The following is a 22313-nucleotide window of genomic DNA, read 5'->3' as shown; positions in this document are numbered from 1 at the left end:
GAAATTCACTGAAAAAAGCAAAGGTTAAAGTAACTTATTATTAAGTATGGTAATAAGATCTCTGATTATGCAAAAAAGCCCTAGAAAGTCACTGAAAAAAATCAAAGGTTAAAGTGACGATATACTTAAGTATGGTAATAAGATCTTGGTTTATGTTACAAAAAAACTCAGAAATTCATTTGAAAAAAAATGTTAACGCTAAAAAAACAGAAATTCAGGGGTTATAGTTTACTGAACTAATTATAACTTGTGCCCACTATACAATGCTTATGACCCCACATATTACATCACTCATGACAAGTTTAATCACATCATTGATGACATCACTGACATTTCAAATGACCACTGATGACCTCACTGATGACATCATCCAATGTATGTGACAGTTTAGTACACGCTTTTCTAACTGAAAGGTATTTGGCAAGCTACACCTAGGCCTCATTTTCTATCACATCTGTAGTGCTAATGGGCATAATCTTTCACAACATGCAGGACATGAAGAATATCCGTGATATCAGCATATCACCCACATTTAGTACATGTTATAAATATGCTTATGACCTCACATATCACATCACAAGTTAAATAACATCATAGATTACCTCACTGAGGACAAGACAAATCCACCTTAGTGAGCCTCAATTATTTACAAATGGCTAGATCATTTTAAAAAATTAATAATAAAGTAGTAAAGGACCCATAAACATACACCGCATAGACTGACTATATGTACGTGTAAATGGGCAAAACAGAAACAATGTAGTACTGAAGACAACTCTGAGTCACAAAAAACACACTTTTAAGACCAAGACCTAGCTTTCTGCCAAATTTAGGGTAATTCTGCTCAGCCGTTTTTGTGGTATCTCTGTTCAAGTTCCCTATGGAAAATAGCATTGGGGAAGCGGATTTTGCGCCCCCTCTTTTTTCTCCCCCCCCCCCCCCCCCCCCCATTTGACAAATCACCATCAACCCTCCAGGAAGAAGCTTAGATGTATGTACTTTTTTTGAAAGTTTTGTGACGATGCATCAGACGGCGCCAAAGTTATAGGCAACCGAAAAAAATCGATTTCCTGTAAAATCGTGTTCCTAACTATACATAATATATATACACACACAGAGGCTTCCCATCAGCCTCTTCCTCGTTTGGTCTGATCTGCTGTGATTGTCATTCACATATTGCTTCCTCCTACTACAGCATACAGCAAGCGGCATAAGTCACTCAGCCCAGACCTACTGCACTGTGAGTGAAGGCCTTTTGCTCAATCACATGTGCATAGCTGCCTGGAGAGGAATGGACTTCGGTGCTCGTGCTGTTGTGCCAGGGCTGCTGGGCCACTTCTTTACTCTTAACACTTTAATACGCTTTTACACATTTTTTGCATATTGCATATATTTGCCAAAAAATGCACATTTGCCAAGGCCAGACCCATTGGCTTTGGCAATGCTTGTTGTGCGTAGCAGGCAATAGCCAGTACGACAGCAAGGTCTGAAAGGTCAAGTGCATCATGCTTCTGCCGCTTTAGCATATACATTTAATGATTTAAATACAACACCTCCTTTGGTACGAGGTTTGGGTTCCCATCGTAGAGTCGCTGGACCAACACTGCCACAAGTGGCAACATATGTTCTGCTGCTTATGCCAGTTTCGCATTTGTACTGTTACTGTGGCCCTATAGTGCATGCTCGCGGGTCTCCCTCTTTAGGGGCGGATTAATTTCGCTCTCACTGTGACTGCTGGAGCGTGCCAATGACTCCAAGCCTGCCATGCAGCTTGGAGGGGGATGGGGCCTGCTAAAAATAGATCGCGACCACAGCCAAGGGCAGCGGATGATCGCAGCCGGGGAATCCTGGGTGGGGGATGGCACCAGTATACAGAGCTGCTATTCCACCCGAGATGTGTGCGTTTGCAGAGCAGTGACCAAGGTCAGGTCAAGGTGAAATGCGGGGACAGCCTGTATTTCATGCCAGATTATTACAGGGTCAAGGAAACACTTCCATACTTGCCAACAACTCACACCGTGCCACAGTGTGGCACACGATATCGCCTCCCATCACGAGGCCTCCCCCGGTGAAGAGCCGATGTCACAGGATGGAAGGGAAAACGAGCTGAAATCTACTGTACCTAGTGGTTTTCCAGCTCGTTTGACGATGCTTTGAACTACCGACACACAGGGGTGTGAAAACACCGCAGAACAACCGCACCAGCCTTAGCCAGCGAGCGTAGTAGGCAGGGTCGGCTTGGTAAAGCGGGCACTCGGACATAGGCCGAGGGGCCAGTATCGATGTTCCAGCCTTGGGCTGCTTTTTTGGCAGCCTGGGGGACCGATTTGGGCTGTGTCTGGTGTGTTCAGATGTGGCCAGCGGCCCAGTGGGGCCCTGAGTGGCCTTTCTGGACGCAGATGGGCGTCCATTTCCTCCCTTTTATCAACGGGTAAGAGGTGTCACTCCCATTGTCTTGCCGGGCCTGCCCATTAATGTGTGCATACAGAGCGGGGGCAGGGGGCCTGAGCAGAAGTGGCCTCACTTGTTTTCAGGTGTTTATAAAACTTTGCCGAAGCAGTGTTTTGCGGAAAGGCAAAATGCAAATGTGAGCCACTTTTTTTAGCGTGCCTGGCCGATTTCTAATCCAAATCCAACCCTGCACGTAGGTACTTCTGATACGAGGCCCCACCCCTTTCAAGGCCCCGCCCCGCACATAGTGAGATTGTGCTGCAAGTGGCAGGTATGGCTTCCTTTCTGCAGCGCATCCCATATTAAAGGTGAGCCAAATAATTGGCACCACACCCTCCATCCAGTACAGGATGTCTTCCCATGACATTGAGGGCAGACCCAGAGAGATTCCACACACTAGCAGTGTTAGAGGTGGGCACAACAGCACGTTATGGAAGAGGTGTGGTGCTGCGGCCAGGGCGACTGACTCCGAAATCTGGGGATCACGGTTCGATCCCGGCGCCGGCGGCAGATTAGCCCAGCACCGTGTGACTCTGGGCAATAGCTTGCTTAATCTTCCCAACGGCCCCCAGCGCCTAGAGACCCTTACGGGTGATTGTTCGTGCTTTACAAATGGGGATTATTAAATGTGGATTATGTTATTAGGTAGAGCCCAGTCAAGGGTCTGTACATAAGAAATTAAAGGAAGACACCATTGGGCCAAGTTGAGCTGAGTAAGACAGCAAATAAAGAGTATGCGGAAAGTCCCGGCTCGCCCAAGGCTCTGGTGTGGCTCCAAAAGCCAGAGCACGAGCAAGGCCATCAAAACACTTGGAATATATGACTCGAACAACACAGATCATGGAACCGTATGATAAAGATTCTTCAAAATTCAAAAAAGTGTATTTCTTTACCACGCCCTGGCAATGGTTGCCTTTAAATCAAGAGGCAAGTCAGTCGTCATGTATACCCTGTGTGTGGCCTAGGTTGTTGTTATAGATGGAGCAACAATAAAGTCTATTAAAATGTGCACATGATATATTTTGTACAGCACACATCCCGAGCTGATGTAGTCAAAGGTGCTCTTAAATGTGATGATAAAGAAAAACGAGGCACAGTGAAACAAGGTAATTGCTTAGATGGGGGGGGGGGGGGTCGCACTTGGCGCTGACCTCAAGGGGGGCACCGACCTCAAGGGGGGGAGGGTGCTCTGTTTAGCAATAACTTACGATTTAAAAGCACCTGCTGCAGAGTTCCTTGTGCACTCAGATTTCAGACAGCAATATATATGCCAAGATAACACTTTTGTGATTAATGTTCCTGCTAGAGGGAGAGATCGGAGTTTTGACTAGTGGCAGTTTTGATTTGCCATAAAGTAGCACAGAGGGTTAATGTGCCTGCTGCAAAGGACAGATCCGTATTAAAAGTGCATAGCTGAGTGGAATAATAAAGCTAGCCTTTACCCGTGCTTTAAACGAAATGAACTGTATGCAAGAGAGGGGCTATGGAGATACGAGGGGCATTTTTTTCCCTGGTGGTAATGAGGGAATCCAAGAAAAAGGTCATATGGGGGGGCGTCCCAAAAAATTGTCACTCTGGGCGCCACCAGCCTTAAGCCAGCCCTGGCCCAGAATCACACAATATTATTGCGCATGGAGCCAAATTGAGCCCAGGTGTCATGGTTTCCCTTTGTGCAGTCAAGTTACTAAATTAGCGCGGTAAACAGCGTTTACCACGCATGCGTAACAACGCATACTATAACAACGCGGTCGTTACAACAACCGCATTGTTAGTTCGCATACCGTTGAAATGCAAGTAGGAACAACGACTTGCGTTGTAAGGGGCAGAAGGTGATGGATTTAAAATCCAACACCTTCCCTAGTGTCCGCACAGACTGGAGTTGGAATAGTAAATGATACTATTCCAACATCCAGCCCCCCCTAACACAAGTCGTTGTTACGACTTGCGTTGTAACGGTATGCAAAATAACAACGCGTTATAACGACCGCGTTGGTATGGCATGCATGGTAAACGCATGCCAAAAAAGATCTCATATTCAATTAGCGCATCTTTCTCTCTCCCATTTTACATCAAAGGTTTATGCTCTGCCTTCAATTATTTGAGGAGCTACAACTGCACATAGGGCCAGCTTTAGCGCAGGTGGTTCCCGGTGCTAAAGTATTTTTTGCCCCCTCCCCCACCTGCTTCTCTACCAATCTCCTCACTACCACCCTCTAACAGTAACATAACATAACAGGTGTATTTGTAAAGCGCACGTTCACCCCAGCAGCGGGGTATCTTGGCAATGAAATAACAGATGTATATTGTTACCCAACTCAATGGTACTCATTTTATCAACCTCAAATGGATGAAAGGCTGAGTGGACCCGCCGGGATTTGAACCTGTGACCATGATATCGAACACAAGTCCCTGCAGTGGATGCATTATTCCACTGAGCCACCAGACCCGGCACCTCATCTCTCCAAAACGACGCTCTGACATGCATTTAATTTTGTACAGCGCTACTCACTATTCACACACAGTTCTTTGATCCGCATGGTACACGTTCTTTGCAGCAGGCACATTAACCCACTGCGCTACTTTATGAAGAGTCAAACTGCACTAGACAAAACTGCGATCTCGTGCTAGCAGGAACATTAATAAACAGAGTTATCTTGACATTTTTATTGTTGCCTCAAACTGTTGGACACAGAAGAAACTCTGAAGCACCCCAGCTTTTTTAACCCATAAGTTATTTTAAACGCAGCACCCCCCAAGGTCAGCAAAAGGAATGGCTGCACCGGTTGCACCGCTCTAAAGTAGGCCCTTTAGGCACATGGTGTTTACAGAAATGGTACATGTTAATTCAAGATGAAAGAAAAAGACTTCTAGAAAAATTACTCAGTTAACTTAAGGGAAGGCAGAGTGTTTTATTTGAATGTTGGTATCACCTGTTTCCACTGACTAATTTCAGGGGCTGATTTCAGGATAGGCTCAACACCTTCATCAAAGGTAATTGCACACATTGACAAAATAAAGGTCTGAGAGAGCCTAGTGTGTTCACTTGACATAGTGAGGTGCAGAGCTGGGCTGCCAGCAGACTTCCACACAGAACCCCCCCACCATACTAGTAGGGTTTTAGCATTTTTTGTATCACCCCCTGGATTAGGAGCGTCATTTCAGATGGGCTGTTATCAAGAATGCAGAGTGCTGGCAAAGTGCTTGGAGAAAAATCTTTACGTTAACATGCTTGTCCAAGCACTTTCACAGTACTCTACATGGTTTTCACAATCTGCCCATCAAAGGAGGTACTGATATTGGGGGTTCCAGTAACTCTGGGGGTGGGGAAAATACCACCCATTATGAGCTGGATCCTGACTGGTTACCCAGAAATGAGCAATTACCAGGAGGAGAGGCAATTCAGCATTCAAGTCCCCCAGTAATGCCTCATTTTGTGCTACACCTTCACCCAGAGATTTCGGGAGGACCTCTAGCCAGGGCTTCATACAAATATGCTACTATTCTATTAATCTTGCCCTCTTTAAATATGTCCTCAATGCTCGTAGATTCTCTACTCCCCTTCATTCAGTGACGACTCTAGAGCCCAATAAAACAACTGTATGTGATAGATACTTCTAGCTGCAGATTTCTTACCTTTGAATTTATTTCCCAGGCATCAGACGGGATCCCTAAAGAAAGTCTCAAAGCTAAGGAATCTGCAGCTAGATATTGTCTCTACTAGATAATGCGTTACCAAAGGTAAGTAACGTGGATGTTAATCTGTATACACCGTTAAGTCACAAAAGAAAGTCATTAGAACACTAGTCTCAATTCTTGAGGCTGCCAGTCTCACTCCTCGGATAGGTCGGTTTTGTAAAAAGATGTGTTCGTAAATTACCTAGGGCTAAGTTTTCCAATTCTCCCATGATGTGAGGTATTGGGGGTTAGGGGAGATACCAGTAGATGGCGAAGAACGCTTGGTAATATAATTCGGGCACAGATACAGCTAAACCACCTCGTGCCAAAGAGAGCGTCAGTAAGTCCCAGTACGTTCTGGGTTTTCCCTTGGGCCAGATGAGCCGCCCGAGCTCACATTTAATCATGGTAAAGAACGCACATGAAAGAAATATTGATATATTAAGGAATAAGTTAAAAAAAGCGAGGCATGACCCCCATCTCGATTAATGCCACTCGGCTGGCAATAGATAAATGTAGTTTGATCCAGGGATCTATTTGCGTGTGTTAGCGGGACATTGCTGGACCGTAGTTGTCGAACATCATGACTTCCCTATCTCTGTATATCATTATGCCAAAGTAACGGATTGAATCCTTGCATCACTGGAGTGGATATGCAGAAACAATTTGTTTTGTAGAGGGTGTGAGAGGATAGATCTCAGTTTTAACCCAGTTTATCTGTATGCTGGAGTAACCACCGGATTGCGTAATGGCACGAAGAACCAGAAATAGGCTCTCCTCTCGGTACTTAGGAAACAGCATGATGTCGTCTCCATATAGCGAGAATATTAAGCAGTGATTTGTAATCTTTATATAGTGCGAAAATTATGCAGTGATTTGTGAATGTCACTCCCCAGTGTGTGTGGTTTTGTTGCAGCTTTCAGGCCAGTGTTTCCCTTACTATAGCAAAGAAGAGCAGGGATGATGGGTTAATTCAGAGAGGGTGCAAAAGCCTACCGTTAGTTAGAACCCTTGAAATCAGGCAGAAGTAGAGCAGCGAGAACATGCATAAAGGTAAGCGCCTGGTCCCATTCGCTGCAACACTGTGTGCAAGAATGGCCACTCCACCACTTGAAAGGCCATCTTGGCGTCTAGAAACATACCAACGACTGGGAGGACCGGTTTTACTATGTGCAACAGGGAGAAAAATAGGCAGATGTAAGATGCTAGGTAGCAGTGTCCCCACTTTCCACAGAATCTGGTCGAGTCATTGTCAAAGGAGTGTCTCCCGTGGTAGAGCTATTGATACATCATGTCGATCTAGATATGCCTGAACTAGTCTGTGTTTTTTGGGATTATTTAGGCCAAGGATGTTCCAAGTCATTAGTGTAAGTGGAGCCACATGGCTCTGTTGCCCAGTGCTTCAGTACGGTAGTGTGTGCCAGTCATGGAGGGAATGCTGCAATCAAAGAACAAGTAGGTATGGTAATTTTGGACTGTGATGTATGACATGATATAAATGAGATGCTACATGAACAATAACAAACAAAAAACAATCAACTAGAACTACCCAAAATGTAAACTTGCCCCCAGCCCAGCAATTGGTATAAAGAATTGGTTTGTCACCCCACTGACCACCCAACTTAACAGCGAACATACCCTCAAAACCTAAACATGTACCCACTGTCAAAATGGCGTTACACATGGGTTTGTGGTCGCCATCCTCCGACAAGAGGGATCACATAACATTGGCTAATTGAGTAAACCCCTCCCTGCTCATACAAGACAACCCAACATTAAACAATGCAGGAGATTCAATACACCGTCTGGTTCAATTTCGATAACTTGGAAACTGAATGCCTGTTCAGTCATTGAGGCGACTGATCCGGAGACAAGCCCTTGCAGAGAGTCACTTGTCTCCATAGTTTGATGGTGCTTGGCAAACGCCAGGGCCACCCTAAGGTCCATGAAGTACTTTTGTTTATCCCCTAGAAGGACACACAATTTTGAAGGGTGAAGCATGGTGTATTTAACTCCTATGTAGTGTAGCAGTTTCTTGGCCTCAAGGATCTTTTGATTGGTATCCTGCACCATTATTGTAAAGTCAGGAAAGATTCATATGTCTGTGCCCTGATATTGCAGGAGCCCTCTCCCTTGCAAGACATAAGGCCAGATCACTGCCGTAGTAGTTCAGGAAAGAATGTGATCATGGGTGTGCGGGGGCACGCCAGGGACCTGCCTGGGAGCCAGGAAGCGATGCATGCGCTCCATCATAAACATGTCGCTACAGTTGTCACAACTGAGTAGTTTCAGCAAGAGAGTTTGTAAAAAGAAATCCATCTTTTGCTGTGTTAGTGGATTTAGCCAGCCCCACAATTCAAATGTTGTTTCGTCATGATGGGGTCTCCAAGTCTTCCTTTTTGGCTGCTACAAGTAATTTCCGTTCCACTGCTTGGAGTTTGTTCGAGTGGTGCATATTACAATTTCCCATCAATGGCGGCAGGACTAGCTTTGATTTCCGGGAGTTGGTAGTATCCACCACAGACTCCGAAGGTGCCTCATCTAGCAGAGTCAGAGTGTCCTGGAGATCCCTCGAAGCACTGCGCAGGTCAAAGGAGAGCTTACTCTGCCACAGATAAGATTTTCTCATAGTGACGCCCAGTGCAGTTACGGCTGGCAAGATCAACGTAACTATGGGGTAAGATGAGGCAGATTCAGCAGTGCCCTAAGGGCCTCAGTGTGAATTTTTTCTCCAGCAGTGCAACAGGGTCCAGCGGAAATAGGTATTCTGGTGCAAAAAGAGGAAAAAAAGAAAAGAAGGGAGGGAAAACCACCAAGAGGAAAGGAGAGAATCAAGGTCTCACTGCTGTCCCTGCGGAGGTTTCTGACAGTACTATGTGACTGTGCCCTGGATCTGCATTACCTCTGGAGGCGAGTCTCTGTGCCAGCGAGCTCTCAGGGAGTGGGCTTCGGCATCCCAAATGTCAGGCATGGCTTGGCTTGCCACGTAGGTTACAGGACGAGCGCCAGGCCTATGGAGGGCAGCTGGGTCTTCAGGTAGCCAGGCATCTCTCAGCCTGCTCAGCCACAGCACCGGCACTTCTGTCCTGGCTGACCACCAAGCTTATTCAGTCCAGGATGCCTGTCAGAGAGCAGTGGGAGGTCTGGTGCTTGCTACAAGCAGGACTGGCACATCCGTGCATCAGCTGGCATTTCAAGCGGCCTCACCGGCTCTAGACCTGGCCACACCCACCACAGGCCAGCAAGCCATGCTCGCTTGGCCCGCTCAACAGTTCCAGAGGCTGTCCCCAGCTGGACAGGATAGATCAATGGAGTCCCCACAGCTCAGAGGAGCAACGGATGGGTGGCTGCCATCAATTTAAAGATACAATGAGGGATATTAGCGTCACTTTGCCTCCCTCAGTGTTGGAGAATGCAGCAAGGAGACCAGCTTTAATTGCAGCTGGCCACGCCCCACTCTCAAACAAGGACACCAATCGAATATCTCCCCCTCCCCTAACCAGCTCAGGCATCCTTTGTTTGACATTCCTGTTCAAAGTTGGGATCAGAGGAGGAGTTCCAGTGAAACAGGTATTATTTTGTGGACAAAACCAAAAACCCAAATTGACAATGTGTCCGCTGGGGAGACACAGTAGTTGATGTAATGAAATTATATAGCCCTCCTGAACTAGGAGTCAGCATGGTCTTTTCATGTTATGTGAGCCACAAAAAAGGAAGAGGTATCTGGCATGCCAAGACGTATCTATCTATCTACAACTGGGGCCAACATTCCTCCATCGGCTGGTGATCTACACGACTGAGACCCAGAAACATTTGTTCCATATAAACCTCCACATTTTACTCTGAAACATTTTACGTTTTCCCGACAGGAGGAGCAAGATTGATCTTGTCAGAAACTAGAGTCTAAACATAAAGTTGATTTTGGCACAATTTAGTCTGGCTTGGCAGTTCAGACTGGGCTGTTCCCATGAGGCACAGGGTCAAGACTGATTTGCGTATAGCTATGTCTGAACTGGGGTGGCGAAGTGAGCTAAAGAATGATGATGGATTCAACTCAAATCTGTGACTGGGGGTGAGTGTCTGAAAAGTTTCAGTACTCTGTCCATCATCTCCTTGTGTTTGCTTTGTTCGCCTTAAGTTGGCAGGCTAAGCCTAGACTTGGGTCCCTTGCTCATTTTGCCACTGGATTCAAGCTAGCCTGGCTGATGAGGGGTGCTATCCCGAAACCGGTCTCAGGATGCTTGTTTCCGGTCCAGTGAAGACATGGCTTGGCAGTTCGGGCTGGACTGTTCCCATGAGGCACAGGGAGAAGACTGATTTGCATATTGCTATGTCTGAACTGGGGTGGCGAAGTGAGCTAAAGAATGATGATGGATTCACGCAAGATCTGTGACTGGGGGTGAGTGTCTGAAAGGTTTCAGCACTCCGTTCATCATCTCCTTGTGTTTGCTTTATCTAATTTTATAGGCCAGAAGATTTTTACCCTCTTTCATAATATAACTGTTTTGTATCTAATAGCATATGGGTCACTTCCTTAGTCAAAATTGATTTCAAGTCCATCCTGGCTTTTCAAGACTCCCTGTAGTTCTTGTTCTAGTCTTATCATTATTTCAGACCCCAGCTCTAATTTTCTGTTTCTGGCCAGTCTAATGAAGATCGCTGTGTTCTTGAATAATTCTTCCCTCAAAACTGCTTTCACTGCATCCCAAATCATTGACCATAGCATGTGAACCATCACATTTCATTTGAAGCCGCTCTGGATGGACTCATCTATGTTTGGTGCTAATACTGTGTCTCTAAATGCTAGTTTATTAATTTTCCACACACTAGGGGATAAAGTTGTTTGGAGGGTTATGTCTAATGTCAAAATCATCAGTGCATGATCAAATACAACTTGTGTCCCTATTTTACCATGCTGAGTAACTTGAACCAAAGTCGGCGAAAGTGGAAGATAGTCATATTGAGTAGTACATTTGAAAAATAGATATAATCTTTCTCACCAGAGTGCAGGGAGTGCATATATAAGTGAGATTCAGGTCATCAAACCCTCTGTTAAAAGAAGGGGTACCTCTGAATGGGCAGGAATTCCCAGCCTCTAAGGGGCCAGCCCCTTGACCTACATAGGCTGTAGGCTCCCCTTCAGATGCGACATGTCTCTTTACAAGGGCATGCCTTAATTCCTCAAAAGATATTCAACAAAATGATTCTTGTGAGTAGTGTTCTGGGATTTTCAATTATTCAGATAGCCAATGGGGCTGACTCTTTGCAATGATACATTTAATCCCTCCCCCGCCCCTGATCCTTTTAGGATCCCAATAGGTAAGCATCAGCCATGAATATAGTAATTTGCTGGGTCAAATAATATGAGATATTGAACAGATCTCAAAGAAGTTCCAAGGCCACATCACTCTGTCCCAGGGCTGTCCCATGTGTTTTTCCAACCTCTCAGTTTTATTTGTTGTTAACAATGCCATTCTGACTTCTGCTCTTTATGAGGTACATCTGGAGCTGTATTATTAGGGTCAACATTTAACATTGTGTTTATTTGAAATTGAGACTGCTTTGCTGTCAAGCTCGAAAAGCAGGTCAAATGGGTAACCCCCCTTATTGGGGATCTTGCTTGGCCTTCAAATATTCTGTTGCTGCTTCCAGTAACTTCCATTTCATCAGTGTCATGTTAGAGAATAACTGAAAGAAGGAAATCATGGAGCACCTGAACATTATGGTATACCTCCTCCTTCCTGCTCTCATTTTTTTGTTGTTGTAGAAAATTAGTTTGTGTCAGGACATCAGAAGTACGTTTGTGTTAGCAGGCGGTGAATAATCTATGTGGCCTGTCCAACTCAAGTGGTGGATCACTGGGTGCATGCAAACAGTTAACAAAATGGCTTTTGTATGTATTGCTCCAATTCTAGATCAGCAACTTTCTCTGGGATGCCTCTGGTTCTCACATTCTTATGTTTGAAGCAATTTTTTCCTGTCATCCACTTTGTCGAGGAGGTTTGATAGCATCTTCCTAATTCTTTTACTTGAGTGTCCAGCTTGTCTTACTCATGAGCTTCCTCAGCTATTGCAACCTCCAAGTGATCCACTCTATTTTTACTTTTTGAAAATGATGGTCTGTCTCCTAAATGGCCTCAGTGGGGTCATATCATAGACTTACCATTTCAAATCTGAACTCCCCCAACAGACAGCAGATGTCACCTCCCATTTCCCAGGCATATATATCCCCCTCAGCTGTCAGGCCGGTGGCCATCTGCGTACCCTAGCTAGTGGTATCCCCTACCCTTTAGGCTGGCTCACCTAGGAGGGAAGGACGTCTTCAATTAAGGTAGTCTTTAGTGTCTTAACTCTGGATGAGGATGATGACATTCGTCTCAGTCAAGGCACTTACCAATCCAATAAATAGAGGAGTCTTCTATTTAACGTCGACAGAACCAATTATTCTTGCCCTTTTCGAAGTATCTCAGATCCAGTTCCCTATTGTCAGGATGTATCCATCTAAATAGTGTCAACGTTCCTTCATAGAGAAAGAAAGGGAAATTACAACTGAACAACTGTTTCTCTTGAAATTCCCCCATTGCCAAACTCTTCTAGGACTCCACCTCTAGACCCTATGCTCGCTGCTGTTTTCTTTAAGGAGTTGCCCTCTCTGGGGGAACGGTGTTATCCCACAGTTGATTCCAGGAGCATATTTCACAGGGGCTACCATGCATATATCCCCATTCCCCATTCAGCCATGGTTCTGCCCTTCCAAGTCAAACCACCCACTGCACTTTTATCTGTCTCCCATACTCCGCAACCTCTCCCTGTTTCTCCTTTTTAATTTACCCTCACCTCAGCTCACAGCGCCGGGACTCCCTTTAAAACCATGCTCTGCCTGCATCCATCCCTCTCTTTTCAATTCCAGCGCCCCTCTCTGTGCGCTCTGCAGCCATCTTGGCTGACATCACTCAGAGCATGGGAACGGGACGAACACAAAGCTCATTGTTGTGCTTCTGCGGGCCGCCTCTCCAAAATAGGTTCTGTTGAGGTCCCCGCCAGTGTCCCCATCATTATTCCAGCTTTTAGAAGCCATTTAGTAGACTCAGGCACCTCAATTTTTAGGCAGAAGCTGCCCAATGTCAAGGGATCAGCAATGACACGTGTATGGGTTCTCGTCATAGCTATGCCCATCCAGGGCACATTCAAGTTGAGACAGACATGCCTGCATTAATAATTGCCTGCATGTAGACTGATTTATCCAAAATGGGTTTGACATATTGTACCCTCAATTAAAATTGTTTGGCAGCTGGGCTCAGCTGATAAGAGTGATGGGTAATAATACAGCTACATCCTTTTTTGTGTAGTGCTGTACCTTTAATGCATGTATACATAAACATTATATAGGCTCACAGTGCATCACTGCTGTAGTTAAACTTGAGCAAGATACAGGTATGTCACTTAGCAATTGTTCTTGCTTGAGATGTGTTATCCTAAATGATTTAGGTAGGCAAGAGGACCTCTATTTGTAGGAATGCATGAAATAACATAACTTCAGGAGAAAAGTAAACTTTGATAGAGGATGCACAGTATTGTACCAATTTTACAGAATTTTACAGAAGGAAAAGTTGCTTACCCGTAAACCTTGACCTTTTTCAGGGAAATCTGCATTGAAAATGTAAGAACGGTGCTTTGACAGTGGTTCCTGGCAGTGTAAAAGATGTCTGCTGGTTCTGTGGACAGCTCAAAATTTGGAGCGTGGTTACTCTGTGGCCCCGACGGAGTTATCACACTGTAAATCAGGCCCAAAATATCCAGATGTAACCAAAAAGAATACTTCAAGAGGCTTGCTACCCTGGAATCTGAGTCGACGCTAGTCTTGTGAACATGTAGACCAACCATCATGTAGGTGCCTTACAGCTGTCAGCTATGGGAATATTCCTCAAAAAGGCCATAATGAACAAGCTACTTACCTTTGGTAACCTCTTTCTGATGGATATTCTATCTAAACACAGATTCCTAATGTTGTGAATACATCCAGGCATCTCTCAAGATTCAAGAATCAGCACCACATTTTTGTATGTGTTCAATGGCATGTCTGTTTATCACTATTAGAGTGGCTTTCATTCTGTTTAGATGTATGTATTAGTCTATTGTTTTTTTGATATGTCCTCTATTAACATCAGTATTTACATATACATTGTGTAGTGATAATCAATCATCAAATAAGACAGAGAGCGAAAAGATTACCATCAGGAATTTAATCTCTGTATAGAGGAATAAATACACTGACTCGTCATTTACTATTTGAATGGTCTTTTGTAGTTTTTAGCCACTTTTGTTATGAATTTGGAATTAAAATAAAATAATATATTTTCCTTAACTTGCTGGTACATTGAGTTGTTCTCTTTCATCATAATTTACTTGAAGGTCGGTTATTATATGTACTTGACCTACATGTTGCCTAGTGATTTAGGGGCACATGTATGAAAGTTTGGTTTTGCGACTCTCAAATAGCGAATTTTAGAGAATCGCTATTTGAGAATCGCAAAACGAGATGTATGTAGGATTTGCATAATAATTTGCGAATCCTACATATTCCTTAATTGCGAATCGCAAATAGAGATTCGCAATTAAGGATTCCTTCCCATTCATTCCTATGGGCTAGGAGGCCCATAGGAATGAATGGGAAGACATTCTCAATTTGCGACTCGCAATTAGAGAATCGCAAATTGAGAATGCAACTTCAAGGCTGCCAGGGTGTCAAAAGGACACCCTGTTGCACCCCTGAAATATGTATGTGTGCACATGCGGCACACATACATGCCCTAAGGGCATGTATGTGCGCCACATGGCACTTTGAAAAATTTGCGATTCCATAAGGCCAAATTGCACTTTTTCTGTGCTTCTTACATTGCATTTAAGGAATTGCAATTTGCGATTCCTTAAATGCAATCGCAAAATAGGGAATTGCAAATTTTGCGATCGCAATTTGGAATGATACATATGGCCCTTAGTTCTGCTATTTCCACGTGGGCACACAGGCTTCTTCCTGATTAACTGGGGCGTGAGCTGTTTGTCTTCACTTCCGGGAACGTGGATACGGGTAGGAAAATTGCAGAAGCTACGAAAGATAAGTAAGTGACACCTCTAATAATGGTAAGCGAAACCTCTTCTTCTCACATGGCGACCTTTTCATTATGCTCTATTATTTCTGTCACCCTCCTAAATCTACATAGATGACGTTGGTAGTCTGGATCCCACAAGTCTCAAGGTGAGACTTACAAAGGGAATCAGGTGAGATACTAGGTTTACTTTACAAAATGTTGAATACTTGCTGATTTTTTTCGAGCTAATTGCTGCATACTTGAAGGTAATAAGATTCATTAGTATGTGAAACTTTCTGAGTAATAACAACACCAAATCCATGACTAGTGTGTGCGGTGTGGCAAAGTCACATGTGGCATGAAATTGGTATATGTGCACCAATTATAGCACATTCTGAATGCAGTATCTGGTTATAAGAATAAAGCACAATATGGATAGAAGCAAAACACACAGCCTAGCAGTTTCATTGTTATATGTTGTTTTGTCTTATGTATGTATGTCTTTTAGGTCATGAGCTTCTTTTAGGACAATACATCTGAATTAGGGATGCAAGTCACTATAGTTTCTACCTTTCTGACTTGAATTGCAGATATTGAATGTTGTACCAAATAGACTCCCCTTTGAGTAGATTAGGTCCACACATTGATTCTGATGAATTGCCACTGATCCGGGTAGGACGCAAAAGGCATTAAACATGTTTACCAGATTGTGGAGAATTCAGGAAGCATCACTGTTTTAGGATTCTCCCTAGTATTTAAAGTTTAACTGAGGCCCCGTTAATAAAGTATTTGTTGGGGGGACCTCTAGCTAATTGTAACCACTATTTAATATGATATATGCCTGGTGACTATAGCCCTTGAGGCCAAACAAAAGATCTCTGGGATAGAGCCCCCCTGAATGGCCTCATTTGTCTTTGCAATGCCAGCCTAATGATGAGCACAGTGCAAGGATGAAGCATGCCATCTTTTGGTGGGTGAGGACTCATGCTTCAAGAAGAAGACACCTCTGATTACCTTTACAGGGTCTGGCATCTAAAGTTGAAGAACCACAGACCATCCACCCTGTTTAATGCGGACTTTCTGAAGTACCTTTTCCCTAATTGTACCACAGGGAACATCCTGGCGATCACCAACAGAGAACACATTAGCCCCACAACCTTGGAGAAAGGTCCCAGGGTGCCAGGGCCATTAATTTTTTGTCTTACAAAAACAAAGGTAGCAAAAAGGTTTGGTAAATAGCTGTATGAACTACGGAGGAGATAAGCAAACTTTCGGGCCTTAAGAGGAGCCATCATGGCAGAGGCTCCTCTGACAGTACAGAGTTCGCCACCGGCCAGGTGGAAATCTCTAAAATAGTGGGCGATTTTTACAGTATTGCAGAGGTTATGACCACAGCCACAGTTCTAGATGAGACCATTCTTCTTTATTGCTGGAAGTAAATACTTGAGGGTCAAATGGACTGCTCTCAATGCTAGTAGATAATGTGATAGGACATCTCTTTCGCAACCATGTGTTGTGGACATGACAGTGATCCTTGTTGGTTCCCCATCCCCTGTAGTGATGCATACATGACGACAGTTTGATGTGGAACGTCATGGTGGAAAGAACGTTTGCACCTTTATGAAAATAAATAAACAGCAGATGGTGTTAGATGTAATTTGCATTTCCAACTGTGAGTTCTAACTGCACTGATCATCCAGGCACGTTTGAAGAGATCTCATTTAAAATTGAGCATGAGGTACCAGAAGATTGCAAGAAGCCAGGTACCACAGACGTAAGGATATCTGGCGAGCAGTGGCCAACAACGTCTTCAGCTTCTGATACTTCAACCTAATAGACAACAGTCTCTCCTCTGTGGGATAAACTCGTGCCACCTAAGTGTCCAGGACTACCCCAGGTAGTGGATGGATTGGACTGGGATTTAGATTAGACTGGGGTTAATGTTAATTTTTGCATGTCTGAACCGCAAGAGTAGATTGCTCAGAATGAATACAGTTTTCTGAAAGTGGGGTATAACTACCTGAGGTGTCAAGTCAATGATTAGCCAGTCATTTCGACACAGATCAATGAAAGTGTTCAGGCATTTGAGGTAAACTGCAATCACTGCAATCACTTGGACACATTTCTCTGGCAGATTTCAAACATAAGGGCTTAGTATTGGTACTGTTTGTTCATCACAAGAAACCGCCCGAATATTTTATGTTTTCCTTCTATTGCAATATAAACATATGTATCTTTGAGTTCTATCCATGACATCCGATCTCATTGATGTAGTTGTGGGTAGATTTCATGAAACGCAGGCATTCTCACTTTTTCTCCCTTTCTCCATTTATTCACCAGTTTAAAGTTGAATATGTGTCAGAACTTGGACTTAGGTCCTTACTTTCGAACCAAAAAGTAACTGAAATAAATTCCCTTTCTCACAGAATACAGGGATACAGCGGATCGTGAGATCCTGTACTTAGGTAAATATCAATCTGCTCGTAAATACGGGGAGGGCGATCAACCAGGCCGCACACTAGCACAGACTCTTAGGCCTCCATACAGCAAAGCTTACATCTCGGAGATCCGTAACAGCGAAGGGACACTACTCACGACCTCCTCAGATATCAGGGATGAATTTTTATCTTACTATTCTACCCTGTACACATCCAAACACAGCACCGACATGTCTACACAAGAGGATTATCTGTCGTTGATTGCCTTAGTTTTCCTAGAAAAAAACATGCATGAATTTATGGCGGAGCCAATCACAGTGACGGAGGTGCGAGGGGCGATTAAAGTACTGCGCGGCTCTTCCGCCCCATGGCTGGATAGATTTACTGGAGAGTTTTATAAAGCCTTTTCCGATCTTCTAGCACCAAAATTGATCGAGGTATATGCGGAGGCCCTGGAAAAGCAAACTTTACCACCAACGCTGAGCGAAGCGGTTATTATTCTTTTGCCGAAACCAGGTAAAGATCCCTCCCTGTGCAGATCGTATAGGCCCCTCTCACTCTTGAATTTAGACTATAAAATATTATCCAAGATTGTAGCCAACCAGCTGTCGCAGTTAATGGAGTTCATTATCTCCCCAGCGCAATCAGGCTTCGTCCCACATCGCTCGACCTCGTTAAATTTGCAGACCTTGTTCGCAGTGTTGCATAGGATTAATCCCGAAACTCCTGCTGCGGGTATCCTGCTCGACTCCGAAAAAGCCTTTGACACACTCGAATGGCCCTTCTTTTTGTCCATAATGCGTCGTATGGGTATGCCAATGGGTTTCATTTCTACGGTTGGCCTACTTTATAGTCGGCCGACAGCAAGACTTTGCATTAACGGCACTCTCTTGGGCTCTTTCACATTAACTGGAGGCACGCGTCAGGGATGTCCTCTATCGCCCCTTCTATTCATTCTTGCCATGGACCCCCTGATACGACACTTTCAGGAACGTCATCTCCATAGAGGACTGCAGTTTCGAACAGGTCCTCTTCTGGTTTCATTATACGCTGACAACAGTATCCTTTATATCAGAGAACCACAACAGAACCTAGCCCCTCTCATACGTGAAATTCTTCGCTTTGGACAACACTCTGGGTTGGGTATTAATTGGCACAAACCGATTATTTTTCCATTGACTAACAGCACGATCCCTTGGGAATGTGAGTTTCTGCTGGAATGGTGTTCGGATTCGGTCAGATATCTAGGTATTCAGGTCCATTTAGATCAAGACCAGATTCTTCACCTTAATTACTGTGCAGCGGTGGCGAGACTTGAGTCCCAGGTGGAGAAATGGTTACGGCTCCCTTTATCCTTGGCTGGCAAAATCGCCATAATTAAAATGATGGTTTTAACTACATTTTTATATCTTTTTAGTAACATCCCCATACCCCTCACGCACAGTTTTTTCCGAACACTGCGTTCTCATCTTCACCGACTGGTGTGGGGAGGTGGGAATCCCCGGGTAAGATGGAAGATACTTACATTACCGTACGATAGAGGAGGATTTGGGGTACCAGACTTTTATTTATACTATCTAAGGATCCCTTTCTTGCGCCCAGAGGCCGACTTTGTCCTTCCTGAGAAATTAGCTGCGGTTTTACCTAAGGGAGAACCCAGGAGTCCAGTAGACATTCAAACTGTGTCTACCACTAGCTGGGCCTGGAGTAGGCTGCTCTGTTACACCGGCACAGCAGTTCTATATTCCTCCGCCCTTCCGCTGCCAAATGCTCGTTGGCTCCCCATAACCGGAGCGAGGTTGGTGCAACACACGCTTACTAAATTTGACATCAGCTCGGTTGGTGATTTGTACCCGGGTGGACATGTCTTATGGGCCACAGAGGACGTCCGCTTCCAAGAAGCCACGTTTATGGACAAATTTGTTCTCAAGAGACTACATTTGGTGCTAAGGGCCACGATCGATGGCTTTCCGCTGGAGCCTGTCTCCTTCAAACCAGTATCACTCCTGATAGAGAATAAAAGTGGCACACATATAATCTCCAAACTTTATAAGCTATGCATAGCACAGGTCCCCGTCATTGATGATAAACTTAGAGCAGAGTGGGAGGCAGATTTAGGGCACCCGATTTTGGACGACCAGTGGACGACCTGCTGCAAAGTCACAAAGGACATTTCCTTAAATAGCAGACATAAATTATTACAATTTAAATTTCTCCGAAGGATATACATGACGCCTGCCAAATTGCATAAAATTGATCCCGATAGGCCACACATATGTCGAAAATGTGGCGCTCAGTACGCAGATTTTGCTCATTTAACCTGGACATGCCCGCACATATACTCCTATTGGGTACAGGTGGGTTACACAATCAAGTTCCCCAAACCAGTCAGAAAGATTGCTTCTCTAGGCCTTCTATTAGCAAAGCGGGAGATAGCACTACATTGGGGCAGCTCAGTTTGTCCCACGCTACAAAGCTGGTTGAATAGCTTAGCATATTGCAATACAAACAGCGAAATCTACTCTAGCCTCATGCCCAGCACTTCCCGCCCTAAAAATATCTGGGGCCCATACAAGACATATCTGGATAATTTGCGCAACTCATCCCCCTCCCAATCTACTTCGGGGATTGTACCAGCAGGTATAGGATATATTATATGGTATGTACCTGGACGAGCAGAAAGAGGTTCTATATGACATTGCTGATTTTTACTTCACCGCCCTTTGTTGTCCAAACCGCTGGTACGGTTATGTGTGGAGCAGGATGCTGTCAGGTGTCGGACAGGTCTCTGGATGTATTGACATGCACTGAAGGGACATTCCAGGGTGGGACACGTTGTTTGACAAACAGGGTTCTGTGTTGATCTGTATATTGGGGCCATGGCGGAAAATTCAAGATTACTATTTCCATGGTGTTGAGAATGAAGGGAAATGATACGATAAGTATGATGTACCTGCCAAAGATAATTCTATTTGGATTGTTTATATGCTTTTGTTTTATGAAACATAATAAAATAAAGTTATTAAAAAAAACCTTCCTTTCTTTTTTTGGAAAGAAGAGCACATACTACAGCATGATTCTCCAGAAGGAGGATAACGTCTTGCTGAAGCCTGTATAGAAGTGAAAATATTTCTTTGGTGGAATGGATAGAGCGGAGCATAGCGTTTTGCACAACATTCAGCACTCATCTGGCACTTGTAATTTTTGCCGCTCTTGAAGATGGTTTTTGATGCTCCCCACTAACAGAGCATGCAATGAAAGAGGAGAAAGGAGAGAGTCCCTGATTAACTGGCGGCTTTCCTGAGGTCTTAGATGGTTGCTGGTCTCCTCTTGCTGACTTTTTAGGCTGATAGTACTGCCTCTGATGTTGCTGAGGGAACTGCTTAGGTCATTAGGTCATGAAGGGGTTTAGAAACTCTGTTGAGGAGGGCGATGCTTAAATGATTTGTAGTGATGTATTTTGTATGCCTTTCTTTTCTCCAAGCACACAGCCATAAGAGTCTCCAATTTATTTCATACGTTGCATTTCTTCAGCGGCTGGTGAGTTAAAGACAATGTTTCTGGAGAAAGAAAGGGTTTTTGGTCTTCGCAATTAGGGCCATCAAGAAAAAGCCAGAAATTACATGGGCTGACAATTATAATACACATAGGGGGAAGCCATTGCACACCGAACTTAATTACTTGTATTTCTCAATGTAATCCATTCTTGTGGTTTTATTAGGTTGTGCGTGCAGTCTGGGACCGCGCCTCACTTCTTTGCGCGGGATTAGTTCAGCATACCATGTGCAGCCGGTGTGGGCTGCAAACCCATTCGCACAGCAGTAAATGAATGTATTTCCAATTTCCAAAATGTGTCTTAAGTTTTCTTTTATTGTTGAGATTTGCCAACTCGACTTTCTTTTGTGCCAAAAAATGTCCATTAAGCTTCACACAAAATAGTTGTGCCCATCCAAGCCTCTTACCAGCCTGACGATCCTAAGTGATCCCTGCACTACCCCCTTCAGGTTCACACCCCAATGCCTCCTCAGACACCCTGGTGATGTCATCCTGGGGTAAATAAACTTCTAGCTCCTGTGGAGCTTCTGGTATGCTGCCACCAGTGTCCTCGCTGGACACACTCATCTGGAGGGCACGCAGCTTCATTTCCTTCATCCAAAGCTCGTGCGCCATCCTTTTCTCCTCCATCTCTTTCTCCAGCCTTGCTAAGTCCCATGTGAGCTGTCTTTCCTCCCTCCGGTCTGTTAACTTCCTGACTTGGGCCACAGTGTACGTTTTTAAATCTTCTAGTACAAACTCCATCTTGCCCACTCAGGTTAGAGGACAGGTTTTGTGCAGTAACAATGTAGGGTGGTACCTTTAGTAATACCTCCTCCCACCACCAGAGTAAATTTGGAAAAAACAAAAACCCACAATTAGGAAGGCCGCTGTGAGAAAACTCCCGGTGTAGGCCTATGGACTACCCACAGTTATTGTTGAGTATATGTAGGCACAGCTCTATCCCACCGCTGAACACCAATTTATGTTGGAAAACCACACTCCCACTCTGAAAGGGTGGTGGTGGTCTTCCGGACACACTGTGGTAGCTTGGCTCGAGTGGTCAGGAAACAGGCGCAGTGCTAAGCATACAATATACCCATACAATAACCATGCGTGCATCCGT

This window comes from Triturus cristatus, chromosome 10 (genome assembly GCF_964204655.1).
Source record: "Triturus cristatus chromosome 10, aTriCri1.1, whole genome shotgun sequence".
Classification (NCBI taxonomy): Eukaryota; Metazoa; Chordata; class Amphibia; order Caudata; family Salamandridae; genus Triturus; species Triturus cristatus.
Note: the sequence above shows the minus strand (reverse complement) of the source record.